The sequence below is a fragment of the Urocampus carinirostris genome, chromosome 4, assembly GCF_059441175.1.
Source record: "Urocampus carinirostris isolate Australia breed hairy pipefish chromosome 4, RoL_Ucar_1.0, whole genome shotgun sequence".
NCBI classification, from domain to species: domain Eukaryota; kingdom Metazoa; phylum Chordata; class Actinopteri; order Syngnathiformes; family Syngnathidae; genus Urocampus; species Urocampus carinirostris.
This window is the reverse complement of record NC_142352.1, coordinates 31823944-31847568: the sequence shown is the minus strand read 5'-3', so window position 1 is coordinate 31847568 and position 23625 is coordinate 31823944. Positions and strand designations below refer to the sequence as shown.

The 23625-nt window shown below is 40.2% G+C and overlaps 1 long non-coding RNA gene across 2 annotated transcripts in view; it reads right to left on the bottom strand.

Moving 5' to 3' along the window:
* Nucleotides 1–1101: 1101 nt before the first annotated feature.
* The window catches only part of LOC148367321 (uncharacterized), a 54810-nt gene continuing 32286 nt past the window's right edge, over nucleotides 1102–23625 (bottom strand). The window contains exons 4-6 of one of the 2 annotated variants that reach the window (XR_015850296.1): nucleotides 2506–2550; nucleotides 1891–1950; nucleotides 1102–1794 (exon numbers count right to left, since the gene is read on the bottom strand). This is a non-coding gene — a long non-coding RNA (uncharacterized LOC148367321). Of the gene's footprint in view, nucleotides 1795–1890; nucleotides 1951–2505; nucleotides 2551–12905; nucleotides 13276–13361; nucleotides 13525–13693; nucleotides 13845–23625 lie in introns of those variants that run through there. The other variant, XR_015850297.1, reaches the window with a different exon arrangement.

Here is a 23625-nt window from a genome sequence, read left to right as displayed (position 1 = left end):
TTGTACAGCTGCAGCTGGCTTGTAAGCCCTCTGGGAGTCAGGGTTCGTGCACTTTTTCACGGCCAGATTCAAACACTCAAAAACGACTTTTAAAGCGAATTTTCCTATTTCATTACTTCCGTTTAAAAAAAGAAATCCATTGTAAATCAATCTATAGCCTTGTGATTTGTGGTCACTAAGTGCTGCCTGTAGGAAAAAGAACCAGAAAACCTGACAAACCTGACAAAACAAGCCAAATATTAAACCTGCAGCTACCATTCACTAAATGGAGCGTGGAAAATGAAATTGAGTTTTTGTGCCCCATTTCATTATTGTTTGCTTCCATCTTTGTTTAACCCCTGTGTAATGGTCATGCTGTTGTTACTCATACAGTGTTTTTTAGGTCTGATGGAATTGTTGCATTTTGCTGCTTTTAATTGTTGTCAACTAAATACTTGAATACTTGTGTTAAAATATTAATGTTTACCTTATTCCAATTACTATATATATATATATATATATATATATATATATATATATATATATATATATATATATATATATATATATATATATATATATATATATATATATATATATATATATATATATATATATATATATATATATATATATAGGGCAGCACGGCGGCGCAGTTGTTAGCGCTTGTGCGGCACAGTTCATGTCATGGGAACCTGTCGTGGGGTTAAATCCAGCTCCAGACTTCCTGTGCGGAGTTTGTATGTTCTCCCCGTGCTTGCGTGGGTTTCCTCCGGGCACTCCGGTTTCCTCCCACGTTCCAAAAACATGCATTTCAGGTGAATTGGCCGGTCCAAATTGTCCCTAGGTGTGAATGAGCAAATGAGTTGTCTGTCCCTGTGTGCCCTGCGATTGGCTGGCAACCAGTTCAGGGTGTCCCCTGCCCACTGCCCGGAGATGGCTGGGATGGGCTCCAGCCCCCCCGCGACCCTAATGAGGATAAGCAATACGGCTAATGAGATGATATATATATATATATATATATATATATATATATATATATATATATATATATATATATATATAGTTGCTATTAAATCAGGATATGAGTGGAAAGACATATACAAGTGAAGCAAGGTTTTTTTCAAAAACGATTCACTCATTCATTGAACTTGAAATTGTAACCATTGCACAGCAAGTTTGACACATAAACAAAATGAACACATCAGTCAAGACAACACATCAGTCCCATCTAACTCAGAGGCTTTAGCCACTAGACTAGACAACACATTAGGGGCAGATCTATATGGTGTGTGTGTTGCAGATATAATTTTTGCACTTGATATATGTGTATTGTGTTTTCTTGTCCATTTGCACAACTCACACCACTTCTTGTTGCTGATATTTGCAACCTAAAAAAATTGAAAGATCAAAACATTTACTAACATATGCCATCCCCCTGGGGTTCTGGGGATATGTTTTCTTCTTTCAGTTTGTGGTCTCACCAATGCCTTTATCAAATCCTCAAGAAAGAAAGAAAAAAAATAAACTTTTCTGGAGCTTCACTCGGTTCCACTCTGGGTTCAGTGTCATCCAAATGTACATTGAGGATATCTGTGATGGTAGAAAAGAGGAATTTGAAGGGCTCCAGGATGGATTCCCTCTCCTGCTTGTCCAAGCCCCTCTTCTATTGTCTTCCATACTGGAAAGCAGCCTCAGTCTTCTCTTTTTCCCCCATTGACAGCACTTCTGGCAGGTCCTTTTTGGCAATGAAAAGGTCTTGCTTGGCCTCAACCCACTCTGCTGCATGGCTGCTATTTTGATAAAGTAATTGAACTGGATCGTATGGCAAAGAGAGAAAGAAAAATTGTCTTTCTGTACCATAACTGCTGGACCTGCAACTGCACTATATGACCAACAGAAAAAACTTACCTTTTCCACTTGTGTGTTCACATTCTACAGGCTTTGGACGCTGGCCTGCTGCTCCTCTTTCTGAAAATACATGGAAAAGTGCAATTATAAGTTGATGTATTAAACCACAATCTCTAAAAAGATGAAAAGGAAAATATTCCATGAGGGCCCATTGAAGTAGTCACCTAGACATACTGTATTAGAAAGCGCAACAATTTTTAAATTTAATCATGCATGATCTAGGTGAATTTAGTTTGTACATGTCATGTTATTTAAAGTGAGTCAACAATTGGGAAAAAGTAAACAAAAAGAAAATCTAACTTCGATCATTTCTTTGAACCTACTTTTTCAACAGCTTAAACACTGTCGACACATGAATTTGAAAGAGGGCTTCTGATGCATCTGTCCAATGGGGAAATAGCTTTCCATGCCTAAAAATAAAGGGCTATGTTGTACCAACTGAAATCAATCAAATTTTAAACTCTTTGTGGTGTCCAAATTTTCCATTAGCAGGAAACACCACCACTTCCATAATATTCGCATGCCCTCCTAAAAAAATACTAAGAAAAGAAAATCACACACTATATCATAATAAATGTATTGCAGTCATTTGGAGCTTGTTGTGTATCAACTTACAATTGAATAGTCAAGGAGAGCATCCAAAGTTGTGTAAAGGGCATTCTAAAAAAAAAAAACATTGAACATTTGATGAAATGTAACCAAAACGTAAAAGTTACAATTAGACTAGACATTTTATGTGTACTACCATCAACAAAAAAAAAGCCATCGTCTATTCCATGTGGTTGTCTTGGAAATCACTAGAAAGAAGACTAGGAAGTAGGAAGTCGGTAAAGTAATAATTGCTTTACAGTATCAAATTATTCTAACATACAGTGCACTATAATAATACAGCATCCAAGTTGAAAATAAATTATCAAACAAACAAACCTAACACACGGACAGCAACAACAACAAATACAAAAATAGAAGAAGGAGCTAAGAAAAAAAGACAAAAAAGAAAACAACAACAGTACCTCGTCAATCTTAAAAAGAGCAGACTTATTGCATTGAGTGACACCCCACACATGAGATTTCAGAATCCATAATTGCAAAAAAAAAAAATAATCAAAAAGAAAATTATTAGGATCAGACGACGTGGTAAAAAAAAGGTTACAAAAACGATGTCTTGCATACTTTTGGGTAGTTTTAAAGTAATTAAAGAAGCCCCAAATAATGCTTTCATATGGTCTGGTTTAACAGGTGAAATGGTTTGAAAAATCTTTTTTCAGAAATTACACACAGACGGACAAGACTAGAAAATGTGGATGCGATTGCCTGGGGATTGATTGCACCATGCACAGTTTGAGTTAACATCCTCGAAAATGTTTTCCTCGTATAGTCCAATGAGCCCTGTGAACATTTTTAGTTTGAATCAATCCGTCTTGCACGTATTGAGGAGGTATGTACTCTCTTAAGCACCGCCTCCCAGATTAGATCGGTTATTTCTTAGCCAGTTTTCTGCTCCCATAGTGATTTGATTTTTATCAGGGAACATTTAGTCAGGTTGCATATCTAGCCATAAATAATTAACAGCCTACCTTTAAGAGAAGGAAGAGGATCAAGAACTTTTCCAGTGCAGTCACTTCTGGGAGAATTGGGTAGCGTGTAGTCATACTGGGCGTGTAGTAAGGAAGTAAGTGACGCTGGCTCTGAAGAAGTTGCCTCCATCCCCAGCCACATTGGAGATGGAGTCATTTGCGCACACTGTAGCCAATAGTAAATGACTCTGAGATTTGTTTTCCAGTAGTAAACTTTTAAATCTGTGAGTCCAGGACTGCCTGCAGTTTTAGTTCGCTGAAGAGATTATTTTCAAATTTTATCTTGTCCAAACAAAAGGCATTATCAGTTCATTTAACTTCCCAAAAAGGTGTGAGTTAGAAGGCTTAGGGGGGGGGGGGGGGGGGGGGGGGGGGGTTGGGGACTGGAAGTGGTAGAGAAATTTTGGGAGGGTATTCACCTTAATTGAGTTAATTCTAGCAATCAAGGAGGGGTTTAGCTCAGCCTAGAATTGCGAAGCCCTTAGAGACTTATTGAAGCCCTTAGAGACTTATTGTGATTAAGGGCTATACAAATAAAAATGACTCGACTTGACTTGACAAACATTTTGCCAATGTGAATAAAATGATAGGGGATGGATGTGGGGGGATCGGCAACGTATAACAACATACAGTATCATCTGCATATAATACTTCATGTCCAAAATAGTACCTAACTATTCTCCTCTTCAGAGTTTGTGAGCGAAGTAAAATTGCAAAAGGTTCAATTACCAGAGTGAAGAGCAGCGGGCTCAAAGAATAACCTTGCCTTGTTGACCTCTGCAAGGGGACAGTAGTTTAAATAGGTAGTGCTAGTCCAATTTGAAGCATGAGGGCCTGAGTATAGTTACTTAGGGCGGAAGCCAATTTTTTTTCAAAGAAGAGAAAATATACCTCTTCTCGGTTGAACCCTTTCGATGCCTCGGCAATGCAGTCATGTTTGGGGAAACACTCATGTATGATAAAATATTTAGTTAAATCCTAAACATCGCATTCCCCCATTCAATGCTGTCCGTGTGGTACGGTCATGAACTGTGGGTCATGACTGAAAAAACAAAATCTCAACTACAAGCGGCTGAAACAAGTTTCCTCCTCAGGATGGGTTGCCTCTCCTTTAGAGATAGGGTGGGAAGCTTGGTGATTCAGGAAAGACTTGGGAGGAGCCGCTGCTCCTCCGCTTTAAGAGGAGCCAACTGAGTTGGCTTGGGCATCTCATGAGGATGCCTCCTGATCTTGATGGATGGATAAATGGTCATATGGATAGTTGAATAGATGGACAGTGGTGTGTCATATATATATATATATATATATATCGTCCAGTTACCCAAAAAATCACGGTAATTCAGACAACCTTTACCCCTTCAGTTTATTTTTATAAGAGACAAATGAGACTATCCCGACTTAATAAGAGCTTTGAATTAAGTAGATGCAGAGATCTCTGGGGTGTCATTTGTATTTAAAAAAGGTCAACCTGATTGAAAAGTAAATTCAAAAGGTCTTCCTCGCTCAGTAGTTGGTCATTAAACCTTCAGGATGGCCTAATGGCCTCGGCCTGCTGAAGTTTGTACTCCGAGACAATAGGCGCATGATCTGATATAACGATAGGGTTATAGGAACAATTAGCGAAGGTGTGAAGGAGCCTGTCATCGTTTAAAAATTAATCTATACGTGTATATGTGGGATGAACAGGGGAAAACAAAGAATAGCCTAACCAGATGGATTAAGTACTCTCCAGGGGTATGATATAGATGATTCAGTCAGCTCCCAACAATTACAAAATGTGATGCTACATCCGGGAAAAAACAGACCTGAAGAAATCCCTATTGTCTGTGGTGGGGGCATAAATGAAGCAGCACCTTCATATTAAAAAGCTTACCACTAACCATTACATACTGCATCTCCCATATAGGTTGTCGATCACATTGTGACCTAAAAAGTAACGGATGTATGGATCAAAATAGATACTCATCTTGATCTGCATCTAAAAGTGGAGTGAAAAAGCTGACTAACCCACCTGGTTCCAAGCAGTGCTTGGTGAGATACCTCGAGATGGGTTTCTTGCAAAAAGACAATGGGAGCATCCAACTGGTGGAGATGATGGAGCACCCCTCTGAGCTTAACCGGAATGTTCATGTCTCTGCAGTTCCAGGTGAGGAAGTTAACGCTGTGTTCTCCCCTCAAGCAGGCTGCACCCTGATCAGTCATATTATAACAAGAGGAAAACAGTTGAAGTACAGGGACTCCTGTGGGGGAACCACAACGTAGGCCTAATTACATTAAAAAAACACACATAGAGTGACGAAGTACAAAATAACTGCTAACATAATACAACGGAGAGGGAAAACGCCCTTCCCAACTGAACCCTTATGTTGAAACACCACCAACACATAGCGATGTATCCTTACCCCTGTGCAACCTAAGCTTGTGACGATGAACTACGTAATACAGACTTATGTATAAATAAATAAATAAAATATTATAATAAGAGAAAATGTCACGGTTGTCATGGCGCCCAATTGGTCCCCGCCATGTGGCGCCAGGTTCTGTTACGGTTGCCACGGCGCCCAATCGGCCCCGCCCACTGACACCAGCTGAAACGCGTTGACAGATTGCTCCCTGGGAGTACTTAAACGCGGTCCTTTGAGCCGTTAGTTGTCAGAGCGTCTGCCAAACAACTGCAAGACTCCTGTTAAACTCTGTGTGAAATGCCTAGTTCTGTAAATTTGTCCGTGTTTGATCCTGTTTTATTATTGGCCTGATCTGTTTGATTTTGACAAGTCTTTTGTTCGGATTTCAATCTACTTCCGCGACCATCGATCCCCGGATCGAGTGTGCACGCATTCCTCCTCTAGCAAATAAACTGTGAGTACGTTATGCGATTTGGTTCTCTATTCCTGTTTCCTGTCCTGGTACGTGACAGAAAAATGAAATAACTGATATAGTTTGGATTCAACGGGGGTTCTTCTTACTTAAGTCTGATACATTGAAGAATTGTAAAGAAATGGGAACAGAAAAAAAAGCACACAAGCACTCTTGGGGACAAATAACAAGGATGTCGTTTCACTGCCAGTATATGTAGGAAAGAGGAAAAGAGAGTGTGTTGAGTGAACCAGTTTTATTTTTAGAAAAATAAAAAATCTAATGAGTAAATACAAATAATAGTAGCAATAATTAAAATGAATGGAAACAATGTTTTACTCACACACACAGAAGATATACTATAAATACATACATTTATACCTTTCTAAATATATAATAATATTCTCCCAACATTGAGACTAACTTTGCCCAACTCTGCTGCCCCCCCTTCAAAGTCCCGTTCAACTTCAGCATCTGATCCACAAAGTTAGACACGGTCTGTCAAATTTATGAGTGATTTTGTCCGATAAAGTCAGTTTAAAAACCGCCAGATACAGGAGGCCGAACTTTACCCCTGAACCCTGCTTCACAGGCGGTTTGATTCTTAACGACCACAGGGGTTTAATCGCGGAATATAGAAATTCTACTTCCTCTGAAAATGAAGGGGTGGCTTTCGATTACTTTTTTAGTATCTTGGTGCGAACGTAGAAAAAGTGAACCCGGATCACGAATTATCACGCTGGTTCTCCTTCACAATATCTACCGCGGGGCGCCCAATGAGCCCGATCCAGGAGCAACTTCTTAGTCAAACCAAGTAGATCTTGCAGCAGTCGTGCGACGATTTTGGTTGGCTGCACGCCCTCCAGCCCCTCCGGAACACCGATGAGGCGAAGGTTGTTTCTTCTCATCCTGCCTTCTAAGTCTTTGCATTTGTCGCTCATGTAGGTCATCTTGTCCAGCAGCGAGTTGACGCTAGCCTCGAGTGCCTTTATCCGCGTGTTGCTGCCGGTTTCACTTATCTCCAGTTTAGTTAACGAAGTTCCATGTCCCTCAAGCTTCTCTTGTTTTTCCTCGACTGCTGAATTCAACTTTCACAGTTCACATTTCCGGCTTGAAGTTGGTAGCCACTAAGTCAATCTCGTCGAAAATGTCTCAATTCAGGGATCCGATGACTGAGTGGAAAAGATCTGCAGTCAATGCCTCGGCGGGTTCCATGCTATTGTGTTCCGCTAGCAACGGCCCCGGTTTGCCGCGGCCAGATTTTGTTGGGTCCATTATTGACCTGGTGGACGTCATGGTTGGGTAGAATTTTCTAAACGAAACAGTCTGTTTTTTGAAATTAACTGACGTTGACATTTAAAAAAAAAACTGTCCAATTTACATTATTTCCAGTATAAATTGTGTCACTTGCTAAGAGATGCAGCACGCATGTCCCACAGCTTTTATTATTTAAATGAATAGCGCTATGGGTATTTGTGTTGGGATTTTGTATAGATTAAAACCAGGTAAAATTGTTATTCGAAAGGGACAATGTGTATTATTTGACTTTGTTGCTTAATGGTGTACTGCAGGGGTCTCCAACATTTTTTAAGCTGAGAGTTTTTGTTGTTGTTGCAAATTAGCTAAAATATGTATTTCTAAAATAACTTTTAATAGTCTAATTATCATTATTTTATCATTACCAGGTTAATCTTTGGATGTAGGGTTAAACCGACTTAATAAACCACTAAAAATATTTTTACTAGAAAATCACAAGGACCCAGCGTTAGTGAGCTATTTTCAGAACAGCTCTGTGGGGGGCGTCCTGGTGCCCATGGGCACCTGTTTGGAGACCCCTGGGAAAAGTGTAAGCAAAAACGACAACCTAAAAGCACAAGGAAGAACGCAAACTATGGCTATTTGGACTAAAGCGTCCAAATAGCCTCTTTTTATACTCATTTTTCACCAACATTTTTTGATGTTTTTGTAACAGCAAGATGTCGGATAATTATGTTAGCTCCCTTAAGTTGGGGCTCATGTTAATATTAATTTCTCTTGCTACAGCTATTTAAAAACATGCTTTTTCTATGATAGTTCATATATATTTGGTGATTCTTTCATTTAATATTGTTTGTATTTATGAATTATGTTTTTTAACCACTAAAAGGCACAAAATAATACACACTGTTTCTTTGAAGTTGCAGCTCGGTGACGGACAGATTAGCAAGTTTTTTGTTTTTTTACTTTGCGTAAAAATAAATTCATATGTACATTGTTGAATTATTTTTTATTGTCATTTATAACAACAAAGTGAACATTGTAACAAGATAAGACATGGCTCTCCGGGATAAACAGGTCATAAATATTAAAATAATACACAGTGTGTATGATTTGACGGCTAAATGTCAATGCATGGTGTAGTGCAAGCGAGAACAAGTGCTAAAAAGCACAAGGAAGTATACAAACTACGCAAACCACAAACGACCTAAACCATTTTCCCTTTTTTTTGTGCCCAGTCTTTTTTGAGTACTCATTGCAGTATGATAGACCTGACAGAGAGCAAAGCCACGCCCACCAGGGTTACAAAATCCATGAATCACACTCTGAGCAAATAGAGTGGCCGAAACAAGAGCGAGTGACCCTGTACTCGCTATTCCTGAAAAAGTATCCGTATCATTTCTTCCTTAAATTGCAAACTGATCTCAAAAGACAGTAGAAAAGGGCCTTAATTATTATATACAAAGTTAAATTCATGGTATCAAGGTGTTGAAAGACACTAATAACCTTGTAATGTTGGCGATCTATGTGGAACTGGACAGCCCCGTACCAACTTCACATACAAATTGATTCAGATTTATAAACGCTGACGGACTCTTACTGCCAATGAAAAGCAGCATATGTACACTTTATTGTTTTCCATTCTAACAGATCTTAAAGAATTTTAGATGCGTCACCTCGCACTTATTTCATGGCACATCTAATGCTATAAAGCAGGGGTGTCAAACTCATTTTGACTCGGGGGCCACACGATAGAACAAATATTCTGTCGGGGGCCGGACTAGTAGATTAAAGAGAAAGAAAAAGAGAGATAAAGAAATAAGAGAAAGAGGAAGGGAAAAGGAGAGAGGGCGGGACAAAGAAAGAAAAAGAGTGAGAGGGAGAGAGCTTGAGAAACAAAAGAGATAAAAAGGCGTGAGAGAGGGGGAAAAGAAAGGGAGAGGAAGAAAGAAGTCCAAAGAGAAAAGAAAGCGCCAAGGGTAGGAAGAGAGAAAGAGAAAAGAGGAAAAAGGAAAAAAGGAAGTTAGAGCAAAATAAATTAAAAAGACACAGATAGAGAAAGAGACAAAGAGCAACAAAGGAAGAGAAAAAGACACAGAGAGTGAAATAACATAGACAGAGAGTGGGAGAAAAAGGGTGGAAAAAGAGAGAGAGAGAGAGAGAGAGAGAGAAATACAAGTACAGTGTCTTTGTTCAAGGCACCTGGCTTTGGCAACATCAAGTTGACATATTTCAACCTGCAGCTTGTTTTTCTCTTGCGCTTCTCTGAGTGTTGTCTCGCGGGCCGGATTCAATCCCTTAGCGGGCCTGATCTGGCCCGCGGGCCGCCTGTTTGACACCTGTGCTATAAAGGAAGCAACGTTTTTTTCAGGCTGTCTTTGCAGATAACTTTACAAGTTCATAACCTATGACAGAACAAATCGATTCCCACATTTTTTAAGACGTGTCCTGGTTTCTATTTTATGGTAATAAACTAAATAAACGTGTCGGGGAGCGATGTTATAACCGACCCAACAGCAGCGTAATATTTAATTTAGTATAAATACACTTATTGTAAAACAAATAACTTTGTTCCGTCTCCCATCAATCATATTCACGTTGAGAAGAACGAGAAAGCAACAGAATGCCTTTATCCACTTTAAACACTTCTCCAAATGTATTTTTGGCTGAGGAAAAGGGACGAACCTCACCCCTACCAATCGTTCACATTTATGATACAAAACACTCATGGATTACTTCTATCCTATGGACATGGGTTTTAGCGCACAAAAATGCGTGTATTCAAGGAATCAACTCCTTGCCCTGAAGAATTCTCGTGCCGGCGTGATGAAGGGGCCTATCGTGGAAGAAGAGCCGGAGCTAGCTATGCAGCTAGCGGCTTTATAAGTCTTCGGTACCATCCGTACTCATGGTAAATGCGAACTCACGACCAAATAAGATCATCGAGTGCTGGCGGAAAACACCGAAGCGCACAGGGAGCGCAGTTGCTGTGTTTGGCGGAAACGTGGCTCACGTTTAGCATTCCGTACGCTAACATGTAGCTAACCGGAGCTACCCGGAGCTATCCGGCTTCAACGCCGCTATACAGAAACACGAAAGCCGGGGGGAATCGGAGAGGAGGCGGACTTGCTAACACGAGGTGGTGTATCCCTGGATTTTCACAGAGAAAAGATTTCCATCTGCCGCAGGGATGTCGAACTTTTGGACTAGTGTGACGTCATCCACTCCGCTAAAAGCACCCCTAGGGCATCATGTTAATCTGTTAATAAACAACGGGGTAGACTGCTGGAAGTGTGAATTTCCCTACGGGGATGAATACAGTATCTATCTATCTATCTATCTATCTATCTATCTATCTATCTATCTATCTATCTATCTATCTATCTATCTATCTATCTATCTATCTATCTATCTATCTATCTATCTATCTATCTATCTATCTATCTATCTATCTATCTATCTATCTATCTATCTATCTATCTATCTATCTATCTATCTATCTATCTATCTATCTATCTATCTATCTATCTATCTATCTATCCATCTATCTATCTAACTATCTATCTATCTATCTATCTACTCTATTTACAAATGTTTCAGGCTACAAATGAACAAAATACATTTGTAAATAGAGGTACCTCTGTACAAGCATGTAGGTCACATGTGACACAAACTGGACGCTCTAAATAGGCAGCCACTGGCACGAGCGTAATAGTCACGTTCTGATTGGCCAAGAACAAGAAGCTCATGTTCTGTAAAATACATTTAAAAAAAACATTTCAATCTTGTATTTTTCCCCCTAATTATAATAATTATATCCATGCTTTAATTTAAACGAAAGGTTTACTATAGGAGGCAAAAAAATCATATACATTGTCCTTTTAAGAACCTCTCCAGATATACAGTGTTTACATGCTATGCTAAATTATGAAAAAAAAAACAGAAAAGATTATTCTATGATTAATATTACCGGTAATATGATTTAATACTTGTCATCTCTAAATTCCAGGAAATGACCATCTCTTATTTTCTATTTTGTTTATTGCCCCTTTTCTTAACAACATGAACTCATTATCTGCCATAATGTGTGTAGACATTTTCAGAAGCATTGTTACTGAGTGCCAACATGTAAAAATACGGTTGTCAGAACCAGAATGGGAGGAGGATCCAGACGCGTAACATTTTCACACAAGCTTTATTTTACGGGAATGGGGCAGTCATGCGCGTGAACACAAACACCAGTGATTCGGCGATCACTTGGCAGAAGAAGTAAGACAGAAGTCCGGCGTGGAAAACCAGGAAGCCAGAGGCCGATAAGATTGATACCATATAGACGAGCCGGACAGGACGGGACAGACAGGATCGATACCAGATACACGAGCAGATACTGGACGGATTATTTTATATTATATTATTATTATTATTATTTTTTTTTTTAAACACCGTTGTCACGGTTGCGCATTGCCCTCATTTGGCCCCCGCCCATTTGGTGCCAGCTGCAACTTGTTGCCTGATAGGCTTCCCTATATATATATATATATATATATATATATATATATATATAATATAATATAATATAATTTTTTAAATTTTTTTTGGGGGGGAACTCAATTTTTAAGGCTTTTGTAGTGCTGATCGTTAAGTGTAAAAACTCTGGGTTTCTAGATGGCAATAATAGCCTTGATCAGATATTTTTCCACACATCGTGGAGCCCCCACTTCCTTGTGTTGCATTGTTTCTTTTATCCAGTGATTGAGAGTGTGTGGGTTGGCCCCGAGTGACCAAAATCGTGTGATCAAGTCACTGGAAACATCAGGCTCTGAAAGGTTCTTGCAAAGTTCATGAATTGTTCATGTATAGATTCAGTGTCCTTCCAATAAAAAGGTATTTTGCAAGCAAAGGGCCCTTGTGTTTAGGGAAAGCATTGCTTCGATATTAGAGGTAGTGAAAGTTCTGCTTGAAATGCTTCCTTTCACAAAAACATATTTTTCTTTGAAACGAGTATTTCTAAGAATTTAGCAATGTTCAACTGTTGTTTACTAAACAATGGTTGTAGGGGGCAGCAGTGGCTCAGGAGGTAAGGCGCTCGTCTGGGCATCAAGAGACCGCAGTTCGAATCCCGGCTCCTCCGTGTTACATGTCGAAGTGTCCTTGGGTAAGACACTGAAACCCTAATGCCCCCAATAAGCAAGTTAGCGCCTTACATGGCTGCACAGCCGCTATTGGGAAATGTGAAGCACATTGTAAAGCGCTTTGGGAAGTCTTGACTTGAAAATCGCTATATAAATGCAGAAAATGCTAGAAAAACATTTTTTTCAAGATAAGGATTAAAGCTTTTTTTAATATATATGTCCTATGCATATATAGCTACAGAACACAAATATATATATAGGCTATCAAAAATAACTCAAAATGGCAAAAAATGACTGGAACCGACTTTTACCATTTGAGATAAATGTCTGGCAAAAAACGAGTTAAGAAATCGTATAAAGTGGCAATTTTTGGTTGCGCTAACAGATTTATTTATTTTGCAAGCATTCCTCCCATATAGCCCTCCAGAAAAGGACTAGGACGGGCAGAATAAACAGTCAGCCAACTGCAGTGTTGTAATGAGGATGGGGGTGTCAAGAGAAGGCGCAGCTCATCCTGACGGTCTGTCACAAAGGATATTGTCAAGGTCTGATCAGCCTCCGCTCTGCAGGCAAGAGGCATAAAAGGGACACATGTATTAAAAGTTTCCACGAGGCAAGTGGTGCTGTGTGCAAAACAAAGCACGCACACCATTTCAGAGTAAGTTGCTGGTAGGCAGGATCTCCGGCAATCCTGTAGGCCAGGCCTGTCTCTGAGTTCGTCATTTGTCATTGTGTGATAAAGCTGACAAGGTCACTCTCTTCAAAGCTTCTTGCAAGCTTGAGAAAGGATGCGCTTCTGGTATTGAAAATAACTAAATAAATAAAACAACCCTGTTTAGTTAATTCCCTTTACATAACATCCACACATTATAAACCAGAAGTTATTTGCTTCACAATTTCAAACAAGTAACAGACGGTAGAGTGGGCGGATCGATCCAAATATTGATATTATTGATACTAAGCAAGGGATGGATACCTTACCATTCCACCCATTTCCACAAAGCGCGGCTTCTATTTGTAGGTAGCGAAGTTTTTTTCACTCTCACCCAGCGCCCTCGGCCACTCTCTTGTTTATGCCTGTCTTAAGAAGAACACTTTTGGGCCCTCTACCTGGCCTGCTGCTGCATCTTGCCTGCAAGGCAAAATATAATTCTTTACAACATATTTTTCCCTCAATTTTCTACCAGGACTTTTTGCAGTGTACAAACAACATTGCTAAACAATAGTCCAATAGTGTATTTGGCAGGGGTCAGCTGCAATTATCCCTCTAATTTTTCACGGGTCTGAGCGTTCACACAAAGTCGGCGAAACAACAGTTTTCTTTTTTTCTGGCTTTTTTTCTGAATTTTTCCTTCTTTTTTCCCTTCCTTTTGTTTCTTTTTTTCTCAGCTTTTCACTACTTTTTCATTTTGGTCTTTTTTCTTTTTTGTTCTAATCCCCCTTCCTTTAAGTCATTTTGTGCATAATTTTACACAATAATAATATTTGGTTATATAGGGATGAAACAAGCAAAAACAACCTGAAGAGCCTTTTAGGACCCGAAAGAGCCGGTTCCTTTTAGTGAGCTGAGCCTAAGAAGCCAGTTCCCGAAAAACAGACTTCACTCAACTTCGTTCTACTTCGACCTTGACTTCCAAATACCGCTTTTAGAACACAACGTCAGGGGAACCCTTGTATTTTTACCTTCATGCACTGTAACTTTGACTTAATTCGCTTTTTAATTAGCAATTTCGAACCCTGATTTTTGTGAGTTGGCTAGATTTTCTTGTGCGCGGAAAAGCTCTGGGTAGTGCGCAATTGCGCACACACGCAGCTTAACGCCCGGTCACATAGCCTTTTGCGTCTGTATCGCGGGTAAAATTTTGCGATTTTTTTTTTGCCTGTGGTTGCCCGTGATAGAAAATGCGCAAAATTGGCTACCCCCCTGTTTATCCTTGGTATGCCCGCAAAACAGACGCCGGTGACTGTTCCGCTTCCTCATCGCGTCAGTTCCACGTCATTTCCGCGTGTGGACCACGGGTATAAAAGCTGCCGAGCCGGGCTGTAGAAATCATAACGGTTCAAGACACAGTCCCGTGAAGATCAAGATTTCAAGCTATGGCACCGAAGAAGAAGCCAATGTGTTATTATTGTAATAGTTTTTCATTTTTATTTTATTATCTTGTTATGAAATGAAAAGAAATGTCAGGAAATAAAAATGGAGTAAAAACACAACTAGCAGGCTTGGGGGGTAACGGAATACATATAACAGAGTTACGTATTAGGATACAAAAAAAAAAAATAATAATTGTATTACAGTAGAAGAAATGTTATCAAATTACTGGTATATTGACTAAAATCAGGATTACTTTGCAGGATTGAAATGTTATTCTAAGTATATTTATATATACATGAAGCACCGGTACACAAAATTTCCATTCATACATCCATTATCGGCACTGCTTATCCTCAGTAGGGTCACGGATGTGCTGGAGCCCATCCCAGCTATCTTCGGGCAGTGGGCAGGGGACACCTTGAACTGACTGCCAGCCAGTCGCAGGGCACACAAAGACAGGCAACCATTCATTCGCTCATTCACACCTAAGGACAATTTGAACCGGCCAATTAACCTGAAATACATGTTTTTCGAATGTGGGAGGAAACCGGAGTGCCCGGAGGAAACCCACGCAAGCACGAGGAGAGCATGCAAACTCCACACAGAAGGTTTGATCTCATGACCTTGGAACTGTGCCACACATGAGCTAACCACTGCGCCGCCGTGCTGCCTAGACAAATTGTGTTTATCATAATGTCAATTAACACGAGAAAGAAGGAGACGCGTGCATATTATAATAATTCAAAACAGACAACCAACTCACCTACCACAGTGGGTTGCAGCACTTTTATTTTAGTCTGCATTTTATTTTTCGTTTAATGTAGCACTAGGGTGCGCTAGTGATGTGTTCCGAGACATTGTGTAAATTTGATTGATTTCTTCTTTTTGTATTTTGCAAAATCCACTGTACAATTACTGTATTGTCATGTTGATAATTTTTGTGAATAAGCATCCAAGACGCATCAGATTAAGGAGGACACCAGTCAATCTGAAATAAAGGGACAGCCTAGTAAATCTTAATATTGTCAGGAGGTTTACCATCACCACTACAAACCAATAAAACTTGGAGACAAGATATCTCAGAGCTGGTTGGAAATCTAGAATGTGAACACTTTGTATGAATAAAACCATATCTGGTTCTTAATGTGCTTTTAATGTGAACTAAAACAGAGCATATTTTTTCTGCCATGTGAAAGAAAAAGTTTTGTTTTTGCAATCATAGTATATACTACATGGTTAAAATTTTAGAACCTTTTAATAGGACTACAAGCAATTACCTGGCCTTGGTGTTCTCCAGTTCTTTTTTAAGGCTATATCATTTATCTATCTTGAACAAATTTAGTAATTTAATTATATTACGTTTCATATTTGGTATTTGGAAAACTCCAATATTACTGTGATATTCTGACATTCGGATTATGTTACGGATTTTATTTTTCAACAAGTAACTAATAACTGTAACGGATTACATTTGTAAAGTAACTCTCCCAACCCGGAAAACAAATCACTTGATTGACTGGTAATGTTTAAATCCTCCCTTCAATTATTTTTCAAAGCCACCTAAAAGTATTTCCCCAAATCAATGAAACCAAGATTTTCCCTCGACTACTGCAAAGCTAAATTCCACATGGCCAGTCCGTTCCAATCAACTACCTTTTAGTCCGAATGCTAAAAAAGGCCTTTTAGCTTGACAGCTTCCATTACTTCCGCTGTGCGCCAACAAGCTTGGTGATATCTTCTATGTCAGGCATGACCGCAAACTCTGCTCCACTCCCACTTTGCTAGACATTCCCAACAGACCCCACTCATGTCAGAATGATAATTTCTTCCCACTATTGAAGCCAACACATCAGATGATGGTTAATTTACAGCTCTTGCTAATATTGACTGTATCGCTAGTACAAAAGCCTTTATTAAGGACATGTCAAACATACGGCCCATAGGTGTAAAGAGCTGTCACCTATTCTGGTTTAATGTTAAAAACTACATTGTGCAGTAATTTCTCAGCTTTAAAAGGCCCAGGTATATTAGTTTGATCTTATTTTATTGCCCGTTCACTGCTAAAAGTATTATTTCGTATTTATTTTTATTTATTCCAAGCAGTATGACAATCTAGGCAAGCATTTTTTTTTTACATATTTATATTATATGAGGCAAGTTCGGAGGCAAGTGGCACTTACGCATGTGGCTGTGAAGTCAAGGCAAATAGACCAACGGAGGACACCCTCACCATAGCAATCCGTCTGTGCCACCTAGAGCACCGAGGGAGCTACGTGCAGCTGCTTGTCTTGGACTTTAGCTCAGCCTTTAATAACATCATGGCAGGGATCCTGGGGCAAAAAACTGCTGCATCTGGGTCTCGCAAAATCCATCCGTCAGTGGAAAAATGACTTCCTAACACATCATCTACAATCCGTTAAGCTAAGAAATCAGTGCTCCTCCACCATCACACTCAAAACTGGTCCTCTACAAGAGTTTGTATTGAGTCCCCTCCTCTTCACTCTCCATACATTTTACTGAACCCACACCCATCCCACAAGTAGCAACATTGAGTTCTCTGATGACACCACCGTGGTCGGATTCATCTCAGGGGAGGATCAAAAGGCTAATGGCGTGGTGTTAAGTAAACAACCTCCCACGGAGAACCACAAAAACAAAGTAGATAATCCTGGAATTGAGGAAGGGCAGAGCAGAATCAGACCCACTTCACATGAAGAGGACAGCGTGGAAAAGGCCCAATACATCCCATTAGTGGGCATGCAGGTCTCCGAGGGCTTCTCTTGGTCGGCCATCAGCGCAGCAGTGACAAAGAAGATCCAGCAGCGACTCCACTTCCTGAGAGTGCTCAGGAGGAACAACCTAAAGAAGAAGCTTCTGGTGAAATTCTAGAGCTCCACCATAGAGAGCATCACGGTGTGGTACGCTGGATGCTGGATTCTCTGCAGGAAATCCCTCTAGAGGATTATACATGGCCCAAAAGATCGCTGGCTACCCCTGCCCAGCCTGGAAGACATTGAAAACTCTTGCTACAGTAGCAGAGCTAAACACATTGTGAAAGACTCATTGCACCGTAGCAACCAGCTTTTCGAACTGTTACCATCAGGCGGACAGTTCAGATCCCTCGATGCCTGAACAAACAGACTGAAGGAAAGCTTTTTCTCTAAATCCATCAACATACACAGTATTAAGCGCTAAATCCAGGTTTTAAGTGCACTCCCGCTTTAAATTTAAATATCCCGGTATTGTATATTTTTTTATGTTATGTGTGTATTCTTTATATTAGAGGTTAATACTTACATAAACATGTTCCCATTTATTATATTTTTGTACTGTATACTTTGCTAACTAGAGTGCAACCCTAATTTTGTTTGTAGCAAGACAATGGTTATAAAAATGATTCTGATTCTGTTTATTAGCCCCAGTTGAGTTTGTTTATGCTTGTGATGTTTGAGTGTTGTTGGTTCAGATGCAAATCTGTGTTTACTCAGTTGTGAAAATAATTGAATTGTTAACACATTCAATGCCATCCTTCTATCTATCGTCTGTGCTGCTTATCCTCACTAGGGTCGCGGGGATGCTGGAGCTAATTCCAGATATCCTCAGGTAGTGGACACCCTCAACTGATCTCTAGCCAGGCACAGGGATGTTCAATACAAACATAAAAACAAATGTTTTCCATCATTTTGGAATACATGCATCGAAAATAGCCCCAATGATCAGTGGTTATAATTCGCAGGGTAGGCTACAAATGTAGGCTGAATGATAAAGTATGGTACTAAAAAACAAAGCTAAATATTTGGCGTTCACATTTTTTATCCGCCCACTAAAGAACATTAAGTCTGGATCCAGACTCGGGCCAAACTGAGTTTGACATGCCTGCTATGTTACATTCAATGCAGACATTTAGTGAGTTATATAAGACAATGCAGTTGCACAAAAACCTTGTCAATGTACAAGGCAGCCCTTCAAGATGAGATCTCTACACATGTAAATGATGCACTTTGAGTGGCTCCCCAGGACTACTCTGAGCTGAAAGGATTTCCCACAGGAACCAGTGGTTAAAGACTGAAAATGAAGTAGAAATGTTGGGGGAGGGCTACATTGAGAGAGGATGAAAGGGGTCCTTGCTTCAAGCTTGGGTTGCATAAAAAGACTGGTGGTTATAAGGTATATGTCTCTTTAGAAAGCTTCCTCCTTTACCCATACCCACCCTTTTCAAGTTTTTTTTTCAACCCAGTTCTAAGCAAAGAATAAAATGGTTTTTTTGTGGGGTAGGGTGTCATATAATTGGAAGAAATAGGGGAACAAGGAACTGGGAGCAGCAATTAGACACCTGAATTAATTAGCTCAATCTCAGAGGCAGTTGATACAAATCACTTTGTATGCTTTTCACTTACACTATGGAGTTTTCATTTGCTCCGTCATTTAGGTAGTTGACATGCATTACTATCAATTGTGAACAAAATCTACTCTTTTGTTCAACCAGGAATATAAATGTGCGTTGGGGGCTTATACATGTTCATGTGCTGTTTTGTTTGGAGGACTGATCCTGCCAGATGTATAAATTCATGTATGAATAAAAAAAAACACCTACCAATATATGCCATAAAAATAAATGAACAAATAAAACAAACACACATGAATATATTACATCCGTGCAAATTATTCACTACTTTTGTAATTTTTTTGTTTTTGTTTTTATTTTCTCACAATATAAAATGTGTTAAGTTTAAGGGGGATGGACCCATGTGGGGGAAACAGGGGTGTTAAAAAGAGGAATGGTATTTGATAACAAAAGGAGGTACAAAGTGACAAACTATGTCACAGGCCAGAAACAGAGACAGGACCCAATACCATTCGTTTTACTCAGTTTTATTTAGAAAGAGAGCAGTGCTTGCTTCCACGATCTGATGATCGTCGGACACGGATAGCTGATGGCAGGGACGCGGAAGTGGCACTTCCGTGTTGAGTGAGGATAGTCGTGGACGGCAGGAAAGCTGGTCGATAGCCGGGACGGGGAGCAAGGGCGGTAACGAGTCCAGAAAAAAGGTCGGCAACAAGTATCAGGCAGGAAACAGGGCAAAACAGGTCGATGGCCGGGACGCAAGAGCAGGGTAGAAACGGGTCCAGAAACAGGGCAGGAGATTGTCAGAAGGTACAGAGCTTGCTTAGCAAAAGCGTAGGTTCGGAGGACGGTCTGACAGCTTCCTCTTGGAAGCCGGGGGTTTGAAAAGAGTCAGGGAACCAATCAGCGACCAAGGCTGTTGGCGCCAACAGGGCATTCACAGGTGCCCCGAATAAGCAATCATGACAAACTAGGGTTGACAAAACAACAAAATTTCAAGACAAAACCAAACCTGACAAAGTCCAAACCAGAAACAAAAACCAACCCAGATATTAAAAATGCAGGTAATAAAGTAAGAAACATGTGGGCACTAAACCAATAACAAGATTTCCATACAATAAACCAAACACAAAAGAAAACAGACCTGGCACATCTGTGCACAGTTACAATCACGCTCGGCGCCCTCTGGTGGGAGGAGGTGCACCAGACCCCAACATAACCTCCCCCTTAAGGGCCGGATCCCAGACAGCCCAAATGAAGAGAGAAAATCGCATGCTGCAGCCAAAGGTCCTTGCCACTTCGCGCCAAGACAGGGAACCAGAGACTGCCAAAGGTTGATCAGTGATGAAAGAATCGGATATTACACCAATCAACTCATATTTGAATATCTCAGCTAGTTTAACATTCCCCCTCAATTGAAAAACATTTTGCAGTGACAAAATGCATGGAATGCATGACAAAATATGTCTCAAAATACAGAACAAAATACCAGACTAAATGGATTGAAAAGAAATACTGAAATAAATAATTGACAAAACAAATGACAAAATGCAGAAATATATAAATACATTGCATTTCAATAATTTATTTAGGAATTGCGTGATTGATATATGTGTTCACTTATTTATATGGCATACATTTGTACGTATCTGTTTTTAATAATACATTAATTTTCTAAATATGGCAGGATTGGCTATTCATAGATTTGAGAGTGTAACAGAACCAAAAAGACTGCTTTTATAATTATAAAATTGTTTGATTTGGTTTGAGTATGATAAACAATTAGTACATAATTACGAGTGCATCAGTTCTATGTCCTGCCCAAATAGATATTTTTCAACATATATGTGCAATGCGCTTGCCCCCCGTAGCCCAAAGTGCCCCCTGGCCAGCCTAGCATGTGTTGGGTCAAACCTGAATTGAATTTAATTGATAAAAAAGGTTTAGGGCATATTGATTAGCTTTCCAGAATTGCTACCATGTAGCAATAATCCTTCACCAAAAGCTGTCTTATCTCATTGCTAACCATTGTTTTGATGTGTGGGGATCTATGTTGGTGCAATACACTCCATATGGAACTTTTTATTTTATTACTGAAAATAACGGCCATCATTTTGAATCCTAAGTGTGGAATTCTACCAAGATATGTTTAAACTGAAAAATAATCGATGACTACAACATACAATAATTCTTATCATGTGTCATGCCTGGCTGTGTTACTTGATCTGAAAGTTTGGCTCAATTGATTTTGTATCTAAATAGCCTTTATTTAGAGTCTTCAATTAGCATTAACATGAAACACATTATGAAACACTCTATAAACAGTAGCATACATGCCAACATTTTGACATTAAAAAGCAGTTGATGTTATCGCACTCTGTAAATAGAATATTACTGTAAAATGCAGTGCTTATGTACATTTTTATGCATAAATTACAATATTTGATGATCATAAATTATACATGTGAATGGCCATATTTGATTACTTATTCATAAAGTATATTCAGACTCATTTAGGCCAGTTAAAGGTGCGTAAAAACCCGCGGCAGAGGGTTTCATGGAATCGCTGATCCAGAGTAAGGGTATTGAAACACAGATTTGGGTGTTGATTACCATGGCAACAGGCAAAAATGTGGGTCAACCCTAACAAAAGCTTAAGATAATCCTTATAAAGTTGTAATTTAGCATGCCTTAGCAGGACAATAAACGAAGGAGTTGGCTCAATGTGCGTGTTTTACCAATGGGATAAGAAATCCGTATCATATTTGATCAGATCCAGGGTTTATGTTACCAGGTGGGCCGGTCCAGTAAAAAATGGCAATGCCAAATATTTTGGTTTGATAGATAGATAGATAAATAGATACTTTATTCATCCCCGAAGGGAAATTCACATTTCCAGCAGCATCCCTGAGCTGAGAACAGTACAATAATAAAGCCAAAAGAATACAATATACAAATACCCAGTGTGACGTGCAAATGCCCACTGTAGCGTGTTATATAGAATAACTAAATAGTGCTACACAGAATACATATTGCAATAAGATTCGGTAATATGCAATGTAGGTGGTGTGGTTTACTGTGGGCTTTTACTCTGCCGGGTAGAGTTAAAGAGCCTCATGGCATGAGGAAGAAAATATCTCTTCAGTCTGTCCGTAGTACAAGACAGTGACAGCAGTCTGTCGCTGAAACTGCTCTTCTGTCTGGAGATAATGCTGTGTAGTGGATGCAATGGATTGTCCATGATTGACCGCAGCTTTTCCAGTGCCCGTCTCTCAGCTACTGTTGTTAGGCTGTCCAGCTCTTTGCCCACAGCAGAGCTCGCTTTCCTAGCCAGTTTATTGAGACGAGAGGCATCCTTCTTCTTGACGCTGCCTCCCCAACACGCTGTCGCATAGAAGAGGGTGCTTGCCACTACTGTCTCATAGAATATTTTCAGGAGCTTTTTGCAGATTTTGAAGGAGGCCAGCCTTCTGAGGAAGTAAAGTCGGCTTTGCCCTTTCCTACATAGAGCTTCTGTGTTGGCAGTCCAGTCCAGTTTGTTGTCCAGCTGCACACCCAGGTATTTGTAGGTCTGGACAGATTCTACACATTCTCCTTTGATGGTTACAGGAACCGGGTGAGTTCTGGTTCTCCTGAAGTCCACCACCATCTCCCTGGTCTTGGGGGTGTTCAGGTGCAGGTGGTTTGTGTCGCTCCATCGGACAAAGTCCTGAATCAATTTCCTGTACTCCTCCTCCTGCCCATTTCTGATACATCCCACGACCGCAGTGTCGTCGGCAAACTTTTGCACATGGCAGGACTCAGAGTTGTACTTAAAGTCCGATGTATATAGAGTGAATAGGAACGGAGAGAGCACGGTCCCCTGCGGAGATCCTGTGCTGCTAACCACAGTGTCCGATGTACAGCCCCCCTGTTTCACATACTGGCAATACTGGTGTGCCTGTCAGGTAGTCAGTAATCCATTCTATAAGGTGTGAGCTAACTCCAATCTCTGTCAGTTTCCTACTCAGTAGCAGAGGCTGTATGGTATTGAAGGCACTGGAGAATTCCAAAAATGTAATCCTCACAGCCCCCTTACCCCTATCCAGGTGAGAGAGGGATCGGTGTAACATGTATACCATAGCATCCTCCACTCCCACCTTCTCCTGGTAAGCAAATTGCAGTGGGTCGATGGCGTGACGGACCTGTAGCCTCAGGTGGTGCAGCAGCAACCGCTCCATGGTTTTCATCACATGTGATGTCAGGGCGATCGGCCTGAAGTCGTTGAGTTCCTCAGGTCTTGATTTCTTTGGGACTGGGATGATGCAGGATGTTTTCCACAGCTGAGGGACCCTCCCCTGTTCAAGGCTCAGGTTGAAGATGCGCTGTAGAGGTTCTCCCAGCTCAGACGCACAGGCTTTCAGCAGTCGGGGGGATACTCCACCTGGACCAGCTGCCTTGCTGGTTCGTAGCCTTCTCAGCTCTCCACACACC